We start from the raw sequence: 20,483 nt of genomic DNA, 5'->3' as shown, positions 1-20,483 counted from the left end.
ATGAACTTATGGATTATGAATTATGAATAAAATTGTCATTAAACAAATACATCCTTAGCAAAATCAGTCTCCCAAATATTTTTTCTAAAAAAAAATTACAATTTTCATAGGAAAGTAGGATGAATCCATATGATAGTCATGTGAGTCTGCCATATATGTGATTGACAGAAACTAATAGAAGTAATTGTCACAAAATCATTACAGTATTGACCATTTATTGACCAACTTTACTGGGATCCAAAGAGATATGGATGCTTCATTAAGTAACATCTGGGAAATGACAAGGAAAGAAACAACTTTAAGGTCATTATGGAGGAGAGGAAATCTACATGTAGTACATAAGTATGCATTTTGCATGGTCGGAAGGACAGCATAGTGAAAGGAGTGAAGGGAAATTCTTAGAAAATTGTAGGCAATTAGGAAAAAGTTGAATGTGAACTGATACCTTTAAAGCTAAGCATAATATATCATTATTATCATTATTGAAGTAACCATCTTCAACTTTGAGTAATGGTTAATATGTAGTATGTTAAATAGAAAAGCCATCATGAGCTGAGTTTGTACTGGGGGTGATATCTTACTAGTCCCAGTCAAATATTGAAACACAGCACAATTATTTACGATGGGGGAAGATTTTGCATCATGTCACAGACCCTGAATAGGGTATTGTATGCAAACTCACTACATATTTAAAGCATCTGCTAATATTTGCTAGTTCATCATTGTATATTAGTGCATAGAAATGGTGATAATAAAGTTCTGTAGCTTGTTTCAGAAACTATTTGGTAAAAAAAAAAAAATACCACACACTGAAAACACAACTATAATAGAATAAAATAATGTCTTGAGTTAGCTCCATAGAGTTACATTCAGCTGATAGAGATTTATTTTGGAATAATTTTCTAAAAGTGAAGGACTTTCTGTATCTTTCTTCTGGTAAGACTTAAATGGGCTTAGCTGACCCTGAGAGACAAGGAAGAAGAAATGGGAGATTAGGATAATTTATTTTTGAATATTTCAAAAGTGAATATTAGAATAATTGAACATAATTATGCACAAAAAGTAATAGAACAATTTCAGAAAAAATGTCTTGTTTTAAGGAAACATAATTTTTATGTCAAAAGATACTCTTTATGAACTTTTGCTACCTTCTCTTTTTCCTTTTATATCTATTCCTTTTTCTGTGTCTAAATTCATTCGTTGGTCAAAACCAACTCTTCCAAAATGTTTTTCCTGAATCCTTTATTTGAGAATAACTTGTTTTTGTTCTGAATTTCAATAGCACATCTTTATTTCTCTATGGCTCTTTTTCTCTCTGTCCTACAATGAAATCGATTGTATACATGTTACCTATCACTCTTACTATTCTTACTTATATCCTCATGTCCGTCACAGTATCTAGTATTGAGTCTTTTATAGGATATGTACTGAGCAGATGATTGTTGAATACATGAATTTCACACTTAGTGTGTACCTACACTATGAAGATATAAGAGCCTTTTTCCTAAAGGAGAATATAATATGCAGAATTCTATGTATTATATTTATTGACAAAATATTTAAATGTTTCTGAGATATCTTAATGCTAAACCAGAATAAATAATCAGGTCATGAAATTAATTAAAATTATACAAAATATTCTAAAAAATGATACTAATATTCTCTATTGCAATAATTATAAAATTTCTATTTTGGTCAAAGCATGGCCTCAACTAGAAACTCATAGAGTTTCTGGCATATTAGAAACTTTATCTTAGTAAAGATTTGTTGAATAATTGAGCAAAAATAAATGAATGTGGTAATGATGAATGAATGAAATTAACAATATTTCAGAAATCTCTGAGGAAGAATTTTTAAATATAGTACCAATTTGTAATAGAAGTGGATAAACACAGAAAATTCAGGACATATGTATTAAATTCCTCTATTTAGATTATTGATGTAACTATGCCAATAGAAGATAATATTAACAGTTTAGTTAAATAGCACTTATTAAATGATTATATGTGTCAGAAAGTATACTCATTATACAGTGACAATACTTATTTAAAAATTTTTTAAATATATTTAGTATTTGCCCCTAACATTTGTTTGAGGAGTCATTTGAAAGCTGTATATATATTTAAATAAATATAAGTGAAACATCTATAGAGTAACCAAGTATTAGAAATTGGGGTGACTGGGTGACAGGTACTGAGGTGGGCACTTGACAGGATGAGCACTGGGTGTTATTCTATATGTTGGCAAATTGAACACCAATAAAAAATAAATTTATAAAAAAAAAGAAATTGGAAGTGAAAGAAAGTTCACTTTTTACAAGAATCAGTCTAGAACTGTTTTGGTTTTTTTTTTCAAGTGGTGGCTTCTTAATTGGGCTTTTACAAGTATGATTTGGACTTATGGAGGAAAATATAAAAAGTTTCTAAAGCGGAATAAAGATAAATATATTAACATAAAAAGTATCCATCATTTACAAACAATATGAATATTATTTTGGCACTGTCATGGTCAAAATGGGAAGAAACTCTAATTTAAAAGCTGAAGGTAAAACTAAATTATGTATGACTTAGCAGAACTAATATAAAAATAAAACTAGAGAAAATAGTCTTCAAATGACTAGTCAGCACAGGTGAATTCAGAATTTGTGGGAATTATAAAGTAGAATCTGGCAGGTGCTTAAATGGAATAATTATATCATCTTCAAAGAGTCTAAGGGAAGTTCACAAGGTAACAACCCTAAAAAAGGTTCACCTGGAGTTCATAAGCTATAACAACTTTAATTAATCCCCAGTTGTCTTACAAGGTGTCGTTAGTTCTTGAAACTTTCAAATGGATCAGAAGAGGGACTTCTCTAAAGATTCCTTAGGAGGCAGCTCTACATGATGACATTATTAAGGGCTGGTAAAGATGATGATGATATGAGGGATCTCGGACCATCTTTTTCTCTTGCTCTGTGTCATTGAGGATAAAAAGTTTTAGAAAAACGGATTGATAAGTTTATTATGCAAGCTTCAAATTGAAGGACTAGTATTGCAGTTTCCAGAGGAACTCAATTATTTGATATCTTTGGCTTAGGACAAGTTACATCCTGTGATTAACAACTTTAATTGGACTAAATATTAAATTCTGTCCATGTTCTGATATCCTATTTTTATGCACTCCTTGCCACTAACATTGTCAGAGATCAATCTTCTGAAATTATGTAAATTCACAAGGTTCTACCAACCAATTGGCTTTTCCCAATGCCCAAATTTTCAGTAGGAATCTATACCAAACCAAAGCCATAGATGTAGGAAAAGTTACTGACATGTACCTAGATTGAAACAGTAGTACTACAAATGAAAATCAAAAGACCAATTTTGATCATTGATTCTAATGACAATTAAATTTGGATGTGAAATTTTAAGAAACTAAGGTTTTTAAATGTAATGTTTTAACTGGTATAATAAGCAAAATATCAAAATGGAAGATTTTGCTTTCATTAAATCATGAATCAGCTGAGGAATTCACTAGGAAAAGAATCTTCTTTTCTGTAAATTACAAAGGAATGAGCTAGAAGAGTGAATATACATCTCTTTCTGATATATAAGTTCCCCGAGTTCTAGAATGAAGATCATTTTTTGAATATCTGTATTAGGGTCTACATAGTAGGAAAAAAAATGGCACTCTTCAATTAGTATAATTTGAGGAGAACTTAATATGGAAAATATTTTCAGAGGCAGTGTACAGGGAAAACACAAGGGACAGTGCAATGCCCTGGCACCGGTATCCCTGGGGCAAGGTGTTTTTCACCAAAATTAGGATTGAAAAGAGACAGAGAAAGCTGTTTGGAGAGGCCTCCTGATAGGAACTGAGACTTCTGATTCAGAATTGGAGCTATGTATGACCATCCCACAACGAGAAAGTTCAGGGAGTTAACACCCTGACCTCACTCTCCTGCCTCCTTCCAGTTTCCCACCTTTGCTCCCATTGGCTGAACCCATTAAGAGGCAGAGGACAAGAAACTTAGTTAGACGGAGTTGCTGTTAGTCATCTCTGGAATAGGTTGGAGGGAAGAGTGGAAGTAGAAAGGCAAAAAAAAAAGTGTCAGTTGCTTGAAGATATAAATAATGACTTGAATTGTCATGGAAACAGTAATGCTTTTAAATGAATTTGTACCATATTAATGAGGAAGCATCTATGTACTAAAAAAGAAAAGTCAGAAAGCACAGTGAACATACAAATACACATCTGGTGAACAAATGTGGTCTTGGACCCCCTTGCACAACTTCTTAGTTCCTCAAGGGTCAGAGCTCACACAATTGGAACCACTGGTCCAATTGTTCAGAGACTACTTGAAACTAACGATTCATAATAACTAACATTAGTTTTGTGCTAGCTGTTGTGCTAATTGTATAGGCCACTTTGTCTCATTTAATCCTTGCAATAACAGTTAAGACAGAAAAAAAAAACTGAAACCTAAAAATTTGCAATGATTTTCCTAAGTTCATTCAAGTAGTAAATGTTGGACTAAAATGATATCTGCTAGATCCAAAGGCCTTAGACATAAAGATGAATAAATAGCATCTGAAACCCAAGTCAATTCATTGAGTCAACAGATTTCTGTTATCTGAACAAACCGCAGAGAATATTCATTTAATATAATAAGAACGTAGTAAGTTATTTGTATGCTGTTTGAAAGGTGATGACCAAAGGACAAATTCAAGCAAGAAAAAAAATTGCAATTTACCTATTAACTATTGTTTTAAGCTATAAAATTAATGCAAGCCCTGATACTAAGTCTACAGAAACCCTTCTAATGAAAACTAAAGTGTAAGTCACTGCAGTTATCCAGTAATTTAATAAAAGTTATCATATTAAGTATATAGCACCTTGTCCTATTCATTTAAGTGGTACTATTCACTATAAAATGACTTACCCTCATTTTGTAATTCAATTCTCTTATGTTTCAAACTATAGTCAATGATGAGATTGAATTTACAGAAGGTTATTGGATTTGAGATATTTTCCCACAGTTATTCTGCACGTTAGTTGTATTTTCATGCCATCTACAGACCTCTGCATGCATGAACAGTGGTTTGGGCATTGTCTGGATTTACCTCAACAAAGCAAGATTCCAGCTCTTAATAAACACTTTTTTTTTTGGTCCTTATCTGAGATACTTATTTTAAGCATCAAGGATACTTAGGAAGCTATTGGTTTTAGGAAAGAAACAATGTGTTTTCTCAAATTATTCATTATCTATTTATTGTGTTTGTTGATTTTTTATTACTGTCGGGTTAATTGTGATAACTAAACTACTTGCCTAAATAGTCAATTCATATTTAAAAATTTGCAATAAGTTACCTTTTATAAGACTTTAATAAGAAAAACTGGAAAACCATTTTCTCTAGTCATTTGAATGATGAGTCTTCCAAGAAAACTTAAGCGTCCCAGGTAGTAACTGAAATCTGTTTAATCATTTACTGAGATCAGGATATGTCACTGTGTCAGTCATTCCTTCCCAGCTGATCACTTTAGAACTAGAGACACTCCTCAAAAGGAAACAGGAAAGTACTGGGCAAACCATATACAATCAGAGCTTCAGAAATGGGAACTATTACATCATCATAGACTCTTAAAGATCCTGATGTGTTGCAAAAAGCCTAGTATTAAAACCACTTAAAAAACTTAAGGTGAAATTCTGGCTTCAATGGTCATTAAAGATACTTAGCTCCACCAAAAGGAAAAAAAAAAAAAAACAAATGTAACAGTTATCAACATATGTAGGAATCAAAAATGTTCACAAGTGTATATAATTGTCAAGGTATAACAATAGGAGTGGTGGAGACTGGAAAACTCTGTTGAAAGCAACTATCTTCTGTTCAAGTTCAGGATACTGTGGCCATATAGTTCATGCGAAGTAAAGGACCAAGGGGTGCTAGATCTTTTTTCCCCCAAGAAAACCCGTTTTCTATTTCTTATTGCTGCATAACAAATCATCCCAAAAAAACAAGTAGTATAAAATAACCATTTTTATTATGCTCTCTTATACTTGAGGATTTTGTGTTATCAGGAATTAAAACAGAGCACAGCAGGGATGGCTTATTTCTCCTCCCATGTCTGGAGCCTCAGCAAGAAGGCTCAAAAGGTAAGGTCACTCAATGGCCAGGGTGTGAAATCATCTGGAGATTCTTCTCTCAACTATCTGGCAGCTGCCACTGGATGTCAGCTGATACCTAAATGAGCTGCTGCTCGGAATGCTCATAGTACTCCATGTTGCTTAGGCTTCCTCACAGCATGGCAGCGAAGGGCACCAGATATGAATATCTCAAAGAACAAAACAGAACCTGCATTACCTTTCACAACTTAGCCTCAGTCTGTTAGTTATAAGAAAGTTACAAGTCCAGCCAGATTCAAGAGAAAGGGTATTAGACTTCACCACTCACTGGGGAATTGGCATGGTTCAAGGATGGAAAATGGTACTGTGCGCGGTTTTGGAAAATATAACTTGCCACATCAGTTTTAAGGGCAATACCCCAATTTTTAAACATTGGCAACTAACTTTTGAAAGTTAAAACATTCTAGAGATTAAACCAAATATATCTGTAGGTAGCCACAGTCATTCTGTTCTGCTCATAAGCAAGATAGAGAAGAAGTCAGTATCCAGAAAATGCTTCCAAGGACATGGAATCAAGGAGTCCTTCAAAATGGCTATTTGAGGGTACTCTATGGTCTGTGAAGGATATCCTAAAATCCAGGAGTAGACTGTTTGGAGTCAATTAGAGAAGTCAGACTTGTAAATAACACATAACATGTGATGAGCTAGAAGGATGTGCCAGAGATTCCAACATGGGAGAGAACATGGGAGGCCATCGAGTGGAGGATTACAAGAAAGTTCCAGAAGCTTTATTAAAAAGAACTGATGCCAAGCTATGATTTAACTGGGTAAATAAAATTCAGCTAGTCAAGGATATGTACAAAGATAAAGAAATGAGAATATAATTCATTATAAAGAACTACATGTTCTTCAAGTGAATCAAATTATATTTAGGAGTGGTATGGCACTTGGTTGAAATGACAGGAAAGGAACAGGAAAGCCTGGATATTGCACTCTGATATCAGAAAAGAATAATTTTTGGATAGAGTTTGAGGTCGTCATCATATCTAGAAGTTGATAAAACCAAATTCATCTTTGGTGAAAATTATGATCATCACTTTTTTTTGCCTCAGCCTAATTTCCTCATTTGAGCTCAGCAGGTTCTCTATTAAATGCTATTCCATCTTTTTCCTGAATTATCTCCTGTACTTTCATTGCTTTCTTTGGCTTCTGAACCAATTTGCACTTAAAAAAACAAAAGACCTTCAGGTCTTACTTTTTTGCAACTGAACACTGGTAATGAGAGAAAGGAGATATTTTCCTTGAACTACCCATGGTCAAAATGGAAAATATGGACTTTGATATCTTTAAATTGTAGAGTGGGGGAAGGAAGGGGAGACCAAACATGACACTGAGGGTATCCTAGAGGTACTTCAAAAAAGGGAACAGAATTTATCTCAGATGCATGTGGAATAGAGCCAAAATAATATCTATAAGATATTAGTAATTCTCCGTAATTAGATTTCCCTTTATAATTATCTCAACATCCTATTTTACTGTTTCATGAAGCTTATTATTTATTAAAGGCCTATTATTTTCCAGGTGCTAGAAGGAGAATAGTGAACTCTATGGTACATTAAAGTACAGGATCACAATGCTATAGTTACAATACTGTAGGTCTGATGTCTCATATTCAGAATTATTTCTATTTTATAAGGGCAGCAACAATGCATTTATTATATATTACATCTGTGCCAAAAATATATATTATTGCATTTAAATAAATAAGTAACTATTATAAGCAGGACAGAAGTAGCTATAGTTTATCACTTTAGGTAAGAAGTTTGTTGCCTAATGATTTTAGACACCCAACTTAAAAAAATTGGGGTTTCAGAAAATGTGTGGAAGAAGTAAGAGAGGAGTCTGAAAGGTAGTCAGGGAACACTTGACCATTTCTAAAGGAAATAAGTTTCCAATAAAAATAATAGCCACAATATGGAGCAGCTACTATGTGCAGAGGCCTATATTAGGTACTTTATAACATTATCATATGAGGTAGATAGTTTTATTCTTATGTCACAAATAAAGAAACTAGGCTTAGAATGTTTAATCTGCCCAGGACTGAACAAGGTTTGAACCAATTCCTGTCCAATTCCAAAGACTGGGCACTTTGTACTAATACCATATTGCTTCCCAAACACTTTATTTTGTTTTTAACACCTCAGCTTATTAGGAAATGCAAGCTGAAGTAATATGCTCTTCTCTGTAATCTCCATTTATATACATTGATCAGTAATCAGCTTGTGAAGCTACACATAATAAATCTAGTATTGTTTTGCATATCAGCTTTTCTTTATGAAGATAATGCCCCTCTATCAATATCCAGAATGTGATAGAGTGCTTTCTTGGCTACAATTCTTCATCCCCCGCCCCCATGTTCACACCCTTTGCTGTGTAATTGTTCAGTATCTCTCACAAAAGAGGCAGATTCCTCACTATCACTTATCCTGCTTTGACTAATAGAACAGTGTCACATCTTAAACCTCTACATTAAAAGGGCTATGTTTCTCACTTGTTTTTTGCTGTTGCCATGACAAGAACTTCTCTAGGTACCTACTGTGCCCTTAGTCTGGGCTCTGTAATGAACACAGGAGCAGTCCAAACCTCACAAGGTCAATCTCAATTTCATCCAAGCTTGGAACAGAGCCCCCAGTGACCCTAGCCTAGATTAGCAAACCTCTGGCCTAACAGAAACAAGCGTCTTAAATAATTGTCTCATGTTGTATGATAGTAATATTTTGTGATTGTTAAGGAACATCACTCTACCAGTAACAAGCCAGTGTCCAGGATCAGTGCCCACATAGACATGGTTTTCCTCAACTGTTCTTGGTATATCATGATTCCGATTTCACTAAATACCCTAGTTGTTCTCTCATAAAACCACTCCAGTTGTCCAAGTGTCCATCCTAAAGGGTAGCACAATGATCCTGAGGTACATTATATCAGATGAAAGTTAACTGCTGCAAAGATACAGTGTTATTATAAATATCCTGTGTAATAATGATTCTTATTTTATAGTATTTCATTTCAACATCATCCTACCATGTGTGTGTGTTTTTTAAGATTTTATTTATTTATTTGAGAGAGACAGAGATAGACACACAGAGATGGTGAGAGAAAGCATGAGTGAGGAAGAAAGGGAGAAGCAGTGTCTCCACTGAGCAGGGAGCCTGACACGGGGCTCGATCCCAGGACCCTGAGATCGTGATCTGAGCTAAAGGCAGACACTTAACTGACTGAGTCACCCAGGTGCCTCTACCATGTGGTTTTCTTAAGTGGCTATGTCATATTATTAGGTTTTATTGAATTTGTTTTCAACTGAAAACTTAGGTTCTTCCTAAATGAACTTCTGTCAAACCAGTTCTAACACCATCCTGCATCTTTACAATTGATTTTTTAGCTGAAATGCAGAAATGTACATTTATCTCTGTGACATTTCACCTTGTAATTTACACCTTCTATTGTTGATTTGGAACTGCTTTTTTGAATACTAATTCTTAAAACCAGAATAGAAGTTATGCTTCTTAGCATATCTTATATTTCTTTATCAAGTACCTTTCAATTTTTTTTTCAGAAAAACAGAGTACCAAAAAAATAGCTCAGTACCAACCTTTAAATTGACATCGACCACTAATTAAAATTCTGTGAGAACAGTCGTAAACATCGCCACAAATAAATCTGCTTGGCTGTACTGTCAGGCAGCTTAGAAATGATTCACAAAGAAATTATGTAGTATTTTTAAACTACTCATTCATTTACTCAACTCACACTCATTGAATGTCACTATTCTGTACCTATATTCAAAACAAATAAGGCATAGCCTGTATGTGTATTTATTTACAATTAGTGTGGTTTTTTTAATAAAATATGATCCTGAACTTCCGCATGAGAAACACCTGCAAGTGAAATTGCAGATCTTGGGGCCCTGCTGAGGCCAGCTGATTTAGAAACTGACGAATGGGGTCTCAGGAATCTGCATTTTAGGCACAGTATCTTTATGATGCTTATGCACACTAGCTGTTGAGAGCCATTGTGCTAGAGGAAGAGAAAGATTTTAAAGAACTTTCTGGGACAATGAGAGCTGTTCTAAATGACGATGTCAGCAAGGTCTTACAGAAGGCAAGTTTGAAAAGGCAACACCTTGCCTGCTAATGCTTTAATAAGAAGCTAACCACTGAGCTGAATCCCAAGAGGATGATGGATACCTTCTTAGTGAAGAAGTAGTGGAAGTTCGATTGTCAGAGTCATCGGGTCATGAAAGGATTCATGAACTGGGAGACATTCTACTGTCACGGTATAGGGTTTGGTAACAGAGAAGTGATAGGGAAAAGGCCGGGCAGATAGAAAAGGGACTCGTATGTCATACTAAGGAATTACCATTCACAGTCTGGGGATTAAAGAAACATGAAAATGCACAATTATAATTGAGTTCTAGCATGCCGCGATGGTGGTATATGGAGACACAGTCTCACCTGATTTAAGTTATATTTTGAAAGTTTCTGGAAGAATGTGGCTTTATTTCCTTAAATAAAGAAAAGACTTATCAAAACAGAATCACCATTATTAATTCATATATTCTTTCCCCAGACTTTGTTTTATTTATTTAAATTTCCAAAGTCTGGTGCATGAAAATAATCCTTTAATAAGTAAAAGTGGTTCTGGAAAATTATGCAACAGAGGTGAGATTCCATTTATGATTTCAGTGGAGAAGAATATAAATCACCATTAACACATAGCCACAGTGCAGTTTGCACCAATGAATTCAGTCTCAAAGTCAACTAGATTGGAGTATTGAAATAATCAGAAATTATACTGATGTTTACAGCACTGAAATCTTACTGATATTCATGAATTATGATTCAGCCAAAAGATAATTTGTATACAGTTGGAATTATGTCCATTTCAAACTAGGGTTCAGTAGCTTCTGTGTACTTGTACCAAAAGCATGCAACAGTTCATTTAATAATGTCATGTATCACTGAGCCTAATTAATCAGTCAGTTGAAGGTCTAAAATAATTTCTATGTTCTAATGATAATTCCATGCGATAAAACAGAAGATTAATGTTTTTGTTTTAAGATTGCTCACCCTTCATTTATGTAATAAAGGGTCAAAGTCAACAACAACAAAAAAATACAAGCTGAATTGGAAACAAATGATTAAAGAGTGTCTATAAAAAGAGCCCATTTTCAGAAATGTATATGCAGTGTTGAATCCAGAACACAAAAATATATCTAAATGTATTTCTCTCTCATTTGGAGCATGATCTTGTACTCTTAAAACACCCATTTTCTATAAAGTAGATCATTGCAAAGCTGATCATAATTCTACAGAGATGCCTTATATAGTCATCTCTCTTGATCATTAATCTATGAACAGAACAAATATGTCACTTTCCTCATGAATAATCAGCCTATATTTCATCCCATGAACATTAAATACCATCAACTGAAACTTAAGAGGGCATGTATGGTTATTTCATGTTTCGGAGTATTTCAAAAAGTTGAAATCTCTTTCAGCATTGCAACCTTTATGAATATGAAAAAGAGGAGCATTATATCTATGACTTCATTGATTGGACAATTACCTGTTATTTTTTTAATAATAAATTTATTTTTATTGGTGTTTAATTTGCCAACATACAGAATAACACCCAGTGCTCATCCCGTCAAGTGCCCCCCTCAATGCCCACCACCTAGTCACCCCCACCCGCCGCCCTCCTCCCTTTCCACCACCCCTAGTTCATTTCCCAGAGTTAGGAGTTTTCCATGTTCTGTCTCCCTTTCTGATATTTCCTACCCATTTCTTCTCCCTTCCCCTCTATTCCCTTTCACTATTATTTATATTCCCCAAATGAATGAGACCATATAATGTTTGTTCTTCTCCAACTGACTGACTTCACTCAGCATAATACCCTCCAGTTCCATCCACGTTGAAGCAAATGGTGGGTATTTGTCGTTTCTAATTGCTGAGTAATATTCCATTGTATACATAAACCACATCTTCTTTATCCATTCATCTTTCGATGGACACCGAGGCTCCTTCCACAGTTTGGCTATTGTGGACATTGCTGCTAGAAACATCGGGGTGCAGGTGTCCCAGCGTTTCATTGACTGTATCTTTGGGGTAAATCCCCAGCAGTGCAATTGCTGAGTCGTAGGGCAGGTCTGTTTTTAACTCTTTGAGGAACCTCCACAGAGTTTTCCAGAGTGGCTGCACCATTTCACATTCCCACCAACAGTGTAAGAGGTTCCCTTTTCTCCGCATCCTCTCCAACATTTGTGGTTTCCTGCCTTGTTAATTTTCCCCATTGTGTGAGGTGGTATCACATTGTGGTTTTGATTTGTATTTCCCTGATGGCAAATGATGCGGAACATCTTCTCATGTGCTTGTTGGCCATGTGTATGTCTTCCTCTGTGAGATTTCTCTTCATGTTTTTTGCAATTACCTGTTATTAATATTTACTGAGTGTCTGCTATGTACTACGTACTTATCATGGGGCTCTCATTAATACTCAAGGTAAATATTATTATTGCCATATTAAAGGTGAAGAAACTGGAATTGAGAGAGATTAAATGATTTATCAAAGATGACACACTGAATGAAAATGAAAAAGAGCAGCTTTCAATGTTAAGTTCAAATACTTTTCTTTCTATATTCTATGTATCATTTTTAGAAGAAATACTGATTTTCCTCCAAATGGATCAGGGAATAGACTGTGGACTTTTCTGTCTCATGAGCTACCTTTGAGTGAGAGACATATCTTTGACTCCTCAAAACAAATTGGTCAGGATAACTGCAGAGAATTGTGTTATTTCTCTCTCCATGCATGCATGCATTATGTTAATGTATTTAGTTTTCTAGTTAATTTTAGAAGATACAAATTTATATTCTCTTTATATGCAAATATGGCCACTCAACGTGCTTTTTGTGTATGGGTTGAACAGAACGAATGAATGAATGAATTTCAAAAATATTTTAAAACTATCCATTCAATCTTGGTAAAATCGCAAGGATACTTTAAAAATATATATGTATCTAAAGCAGTGACTTTCCCTTTGTAGAACTGTGAAAACTACTGATATTAGAGCATGGAAAGGGGTATTTGCATTTTATTTAAAACACGTACATAAAAAGGAATGCATTTCATGTAATATTTTTGATCATACACACAAAATTATCAACATATTTCAATGTTTAAAAATATTTTAGGGGCATCTGGGTTGTTCGGTTAGTTAAGCATCTGACTTTCACAGGTCAGGTGTTGATCTCAGAGTTAACGAGTTCATGAACCCGTGTTGGGCTCTATGCTGAGCATGGAACCTAGTTAAAATATTTTTTTTTACACACACACAAAATATATAATGTATATATATTTTACACACACATTTGTGTATATATGTTATATGTAAACATAAATATAGGCATGCCTGGGTGGCTCAGTGGTTGAGTGTCTGCCTTTGGATCAGGGCGGGATCCCTAGATCCGGGGATTAAGTCCCACATCAGACTCCTTGCCAGGAGCCTGCTTCTCCCTCTGCCCATATCTCTGCCTCTCTTTCTGTGTCTTTCATGAATAAAAATAATATTTAAAAAAATTAAACATATGAATAATATATTTTAAGAGCATTTCATTTCTTTAAAATTTATTTTGAGTATTTCTGTAATAGGAATATATAAGTTACACAGTTGAGTTTACTAATGAATGCAATGATAGTGAATTCCTAAAAAAGTAAATGATCATATATGTGAGCACTAATTTCTAGTATCAGAAAGTTAGCTTGTATGTTTTAATTCTCCAATTGCCTCAGAATAAAGGCCAATTTCTAAATGGAAAAATTCTTGAATAGAAAATGAAGTAATAAATTATGAGCACATAATGCTGCTTAAGTAATTAAGCTATATATTTTTCATATTTAAATCCCATATTTTTTCTAATGCTATTGGTATATGTTATTTTAATCTCAAAGCTGAGATTAAGAACTTTAAACTATACATAGGTGGATTCACTCATAATAAGCAATTATGGTATATGTTTTCTTTCCTATTTTTTTCCTTATGACTGGATATATCATAATTGTGTTTTACATTTACCAGTTTTACTAATAGTCCAGAGTATTTCATTTCTAAACTCTTGAAATTAATTGGTAGCAGCCCAGTAAATATTATGAGTCTTCACTACTATCTTCTGTATTATTAATTATGGCAGTGGATTCAGAGACCACCACTCATCTGTACAATTTACTTATCAAAATTCAAGCACATTTGGTTGCTTTTCAAAATGTACTAGTGTGTTACAATCATAATTTACACGCTAGGTTTACAGCTTTGTAAGTAGCACTTTCATGGAACTTTATGAAATTTAACAGAAGGATTTGATCACCATATAAGTGTATATAAAAATAAAAAACTACCAATTTCAATTTGAGGATGAGAGTTGGGCTGAAAACTTACCTTTATTTGGAAAATATTTCTGGAAATACAGCATAAACACACAACATAACAAGGTTTCAGCATAAATGCTTAAGGCTGCAAATTTTGAGTATTTAAGTGCTAAAAATAGTTTGAAAGAGGTACTGGGTTGCTTGATCGGTTAAGTGTCTGACTCTTGATTTTAGTTCAGGTCATGATCCCAGGGTCATGAGATCAAGCACTGTGTTCGGCTCCATGCTGCGTATGAAGCCTGCTTAAGATTCTCTCTCTCTCCTGCCCCATACCCCTCTGCTCACATGCTCTCTCTCTCTCTAAAAAAAAAATAAAAATTAGGCAGCTATAAATTATAAATCTTTCATATTAATACATAAATCAAGTCCCTTTATCCCTTCTTCTAAAATATTATTTTGTAGTTTTTACTCTTGTTCAATTCAGAAAATAATTAATGAAACTTTATTTAAAGCTCATCCTCATCTATTTTTCCTACTTCATAGACACAAATCTTCAGCTTACTCAAGAATCAAAATAAGGTCAAAATGAAAGACAACATGGCATAAAGTAAACCCAATGGAACTTATGAAGGGGGAGCTTTAATCTTTGGAGGACCTCAACAAGCCATGGTGTATTTGTAAAGTGGAATTTTAATAGTTGGATTTTTAAAGTTGCATCCTCTATTTTTTCCCACTTATACCAGTCTGACTGGTTTGATAATACGAACATATCTTATAGAGCAGTGTTCTCATTTAATTTATAGTCAGTATCTCTCTTTGTAACGTAATGTACAAAATATTTCCTTTACAAGCGTGATTAGTCTCAATGACTTCTAAACTAATCTCAGTGTGGTTTCTCCTGCCACATGAACATGAACACCAACTGCTAGATTGTGAAGCACTAAGGAAACGTAAGTGTCATTATGTCACAGGTTCTCAGAAAAACAGCCAGATTATGGTGACAATATCATTTGGTTTCCTAGAATCCACATTTCATCTTAATTTTTTCTGTTGTGTTCAATGCCATTTAATTAGTTGTCTTAGTAAACTGCCAACAGTCTATTTAGGATAAAACACTCCTCTATCCACCAAAAAGGAACTGAAATTTTCCATCTCTGATTTTGTTCTAGTTTTAAAAATTACAATTAATAAATTAACTTGATATTTTTCCTGCTTCCTTTACTCCGCTTACTTATACACATTTTTTTCCAAATATTTATTAGTGTCTATGATCTTGATATCAAAAAGCCAAAATAGTGTGGAGAGTTTTACTAATAATTAGATATAGTTTAATGAATCATTGCAGCTAACGTGCTATATCTTGATTTTATATATATGCCAGTTCCTAGGAAAATTTCATCTGCTAAAACCATGAGAATAATTAAGTTCCAAATCACCAATAATTGTCATTTTAATTAACACTTCCAGAATTGTCACAATGTGTTTAGATACCTTGAAGACTATATTTTCTAAATATAAGAAGGGATAACTAAACTGAAAATTAAATAACCAGGTTGTGTTTAGACTGAACTCATTTGTCCACTTTTACTGACATTTCAGCATTATTAAACAACAGATAAATGAAACAAATGTAATGAAATAGTAGCTTTCTGAAATAATGACGTGAAAAGGATAGAGCCAACACTATAATGTTTTCTCTAGTCAAATCATATATGTTTTTAAAGTTGAAAAATAATAGAATATAAAAATCACAGATACACTGGTCAGTTACATTATTTTTAAACTTTTAATCTGAATTCCATTCATATCAGAAAATAAAAGTGTTTCATTTTTCAATGCTCTCATTGCTATCAATGTAGCTAGACATCCCTTCTGAAGCACAAAGTTTTATAAAGATATTTATAGCAAAATCTTCTAAGATTATTCATGTTCAAAGACAATCATGTCTTCTTGAATTTTTTTATTTAATCATTTATTCATTCAACAAATATTTACTGGATGTCTGTTCATCTTTAAAGGGTTGCCTCAATTGTCAACTATATCATTTGGGGTATTGGGTATAGCTTCCTTAGTAAGGAGATCTACAATACACTGGCCCAAATAAGAGAAAAATTTATCTCCTTCACACATAATAAACATGGGCTAGTAGGTGGGTTCTGCTCCATGACACCATTTAGGGACTCAGGCTAGAGGAATTGTGGCTCTCTTAGTTTAGGCTGTTATAACAGAATACCATACATGGGGTAGCTTATAAAATAGAAATTTATTTCCTACAATCCTGAAGGCTAGAAGTCCCATATCAGGGTCCCAGCATGGCTGGGTTTTGGTGAGAACCCTCTTCTGGGTTGCAGATTTATGTCTTCTTGTATTCTCACATGGTAGAAAGAACACAAGAAAGCTCTCTGGGGTCTCCATTTCTAAGGGCACTAATCATTTATAAGGGCTCCACTCTCATGATCTAATTACTTCCCAAAGGCCCCACCTCCTAATACCATCACATGGGGAGTGTAAGATTTCAACATATGAATTTGGGGAGACAAAAAGATTTAGTTCACTATACCATCTCTGGCCCCAATCATTCACATTTCTAGCCAGTTACATAAAGGTTGAAAAGAAGTATAAGACAAAGGACTTTATTCTTAAGCAGATCATTAAAAAACTTTTACACATCATCCTGTGCCTGACCGCCGTCAATATAAGGGAAACTAGGAAATGTAGTTAGTCCTGAGATGGTCAGTCTCTCTTAGGGAAGAAAAGACAAATGGAGTTGGAGGCATACAGCTAGAAGTCTTCTATGTCCAACACTCTAGTCATCCAAGTACAAGTAAATATCCTTCTTTTCATTAAAACAAACAAAGATGCCTACCTTCTACTCAACAGAGAAAATCCAAGTTTCATTCTAGTCACTGCAACTAGCTCAAAATCCAGAATTACTGGGAAGTATACAGACCTATACATTAGGTCTTGATGTGATTCTTTAAAGTCTGGCAACCTATAAAATGATAAACAGATTATCTTTTCTGCTGTCAACTTTCTTCCTCATACATAATATCCAGTATAAAGTGGTAGAAAAGGAACAGCATCACCAGAATAGAAACTTTCATTGAGACACTGAAGGCTCCATAGACAATAAAAATTATAAAATCTTGACAAGCAAAGACACCTAAGCAACAGTATTGAAATAATATTTTGATTAGTGCATCTGGCAACCTTGGTTTTCTTTTCTGGAGGTCATACCAGGTTTACTAGAAGGTTCTTCCTTATTCTAGTGGATAAATGGTCTTACCCATAGCCACATCTAAACTGAGTCAAGTATACCATATCCTTGTTGGGAATTTCAAAATTTTACAGCATGTTTCCTGATTGTTCATGTTCAGGGATCTGAGAATTGTTCTAGGGATCATTCATATATGGCAGTGTAGTCTAATGAAAAGAGAGGAGGGCATTTTTGAGCAACACTCATCTCTTCCTATTGGAATACAGAAACAGCTGACTTCTCCAATCCTGTTAAGCCCTAAATTTCTGAACACTCTCTCGTTTTAAATTATAGAACTGATACATAAATCAGGCAGAGATAACTTCTCTAACAAGGTTCTATTCATTTTTGTTTCTTCTGGTAAATTGGCCCATTCTTATTTAAGCTCATGACTTTTGTAAACCTTTCTAAAAGGAGCAGGATTATGAACAGCTGGGCTTTGTTTGGTTTTTTCCTGTAGTGTCAAAATATATGCAGACCTATAGCCCACTGCTCCAAGTTTTCTCAGGCAATGGCCTAACAAGGCTTATCTAGCTTTCTACCCTACTATATTTTTTCCCTCGCACTCTCCATCTCACACTAAGCTAATGCCCAATATTTGGGGATTTTAATGGCAGTTCTACACTTGTACATACTAATTTCTTTGTTAGACTAAATTGTTGTAACAGATACGAAGTTCAGTGGCTCAAACAAGTTAAAAAAAAATTCTCATAACAATCCCTGAGGTAGGCAGTGACTTACAATAAGTCTGCTCCAACATGATCATCATTTAGAGACAAAAGTTCCTCCCATGTTGCAGTCCACAACTTCCTAAGACACTCTCCTTATTTGCATGGTTCCTGCTACAGTATCACTTTGAGTGCATTCTACCAACTGAGGAGGTGACAGTGCACAAGTCCAAGACAAGGAGCTTGTCATTAAATTGGAGATAACTTCAAGGTTGCCACTCTCACACATGTGCACATCCCATGTTTTCTGACTCAGTCACAGGGCACATCTAATTGTAAGGATAGCTGAGCAATGTATTCATTCATTGTGCAGCTGTTTGTCCACACAAAAGGTTCTCCTGTGGAAGAAATGAGAGGTAATCTGTGGGTGAGCAAACGTATGGACTCTGACAGAGTCTACTATGATTATTATCTATTATTTTGCATTATCTATTATCTTACAAATGTCTTCTATGTCCTACTTTACCTTTTTCAGAGTAGCTGAAAGTTCAAACTCCATTCTGGTGTATGTGTCATTTATGACACACAATAGCCACAGTTGCTTTGTCATGTCTCTCTCACTACTTTCTTCTTCCTGTCTCTTACTTTCATTAATTAAAATTAAAATAGAAACCCAGTAAGAAACATAGACATGTCACTAGAGAGTGTTTGGAGCTAGTGGTCTTCAAACAGCACTTTGAAAAATGAGCAGGCTTTTTCACGGAAAAATTATTGATTATGACAAAGATAGAAGCTGCTGTCAATGTCCTCATTTTCTCTTCATCTCTCTAAATGGGAATGCTGCTTATTAAATCATCTTCTCATGACTGCCATTTCTTGATCATCCAGGGAACCCATGTAACAACTCTCAGGAATTTGCTACATATCAATGAGGGTTCTCAATCAGGTTGTATAACTTACATGAAGCTTAGGATTTGAGAGAAGAGATAAATATCCCATCACTAATCCATGACCTTAGACTTCCATAGTCTCAGGATGGGAAGAAAAACATATTACTGTATATTTTTCCTAGATAAATTGTGTATAAACATTCTGGGAAATGGAGCCTTGGCTTGGTAGTCTTTTATTTTTTTCCAACTACTTTACACTAAAATTGAATTAGTGCATTATCAGTTGCCTCCCAGAAAGATAAAGAGGGCCAAGCTTTTCTCTGCCTCTTTTTCACCTCTAATGTATAGGCTTGTATTTTCCTATTGCTCTCTTAATATCAGTGAAATCTGAAGTATTTAATCTGATGAGACCTATGGGATTGCTCTGAGGGATAATGATAACCACAAAATGTTAGGTTTTTGTGTCTTTCCTTTCAACCTAACCCTAGGGTACCTCAGTCCTTATACAATTTGGTATATGATATTGATCCATTTTCTTGCCACACTTTCATATACTTAAAAGAAATTATTAACCTTGAAATAACTTACAAAGTCATTATACATATAATATATAAATCAAAAGTTAATATTAGAAAGAAATTATTAACCTTGAAATAACTTACAAAGTCATTATACATATAATATATAAATCAAAAGCAGAGGATGTAAAATGAAGGAGCATATTTGAGGAGAAAATTGTGTCTCATAAATGAAGGAGCTTATTTAAGGGCAAATATAGTGTCTCATAAATGATCAATGTGAATATATTAATATAAATAGTTAATATTTATTCTGAGGACATCTCAGAAGCAACTGGAATGGTCAAAGGAGCAGGAAATGGTCAACTGTGTTACATGGTGCTAATGTAAAATGAGGACCACGTCTTGACCATTATATTTGAAATGTCAATGTATTGATAAAAGCTGTGTCATTGGAGGCAACAACCTAATTGGATTGTCTTCAAAAGCATATATATAAAAGGAGAGACAGTGAAAAAAGTGAACAGTTGCCTCTTTTCAAGAAATTTTGCTGGAATGGGGCAGAGAAAGGAATAGTCATTAGAAGGAGATGTGGAGGTGAGGGGGGACTTTTTGGGGATGAGAGATATA

The 20,483-nt window shown here is 34.3% G+C and overlaps 1 protein-coding gene across 7 annotated transcripts in view; it reads left to right on the top strand.

Annotated features, from left to right (window-relative positions):
- The window catches only part of KHDRBS2 (KH RNA binding domain containing, signal transduction associated 2), a 590,645-nt gene that overhangs the window by 505,185 nt on the left and 64,977 nt on the right, over positions 1–20,483 (top strand). The window lies entirely within an intron of this gene.

Source organism: Vulpes vulpes, chromosome 1 (assembly GCF_048418805.1).
Source record: "Vulpes vulpes isolate BD-2025 chromosome 1, VulVul3, whole genome shotgun sequence".
In the NCBI taxonomy this organism is placed as follows: Eukaryota; Metazoa; Chordata; class Mammalia; order Carnivora; family Canidae; genus Vulpes; species Vulpes vulpes.
The sequence above is the reverse complement of the archived record's forward strand: the minus strand, read 5'-3'. Positions and strand labels throughout refer to the sequence as shown.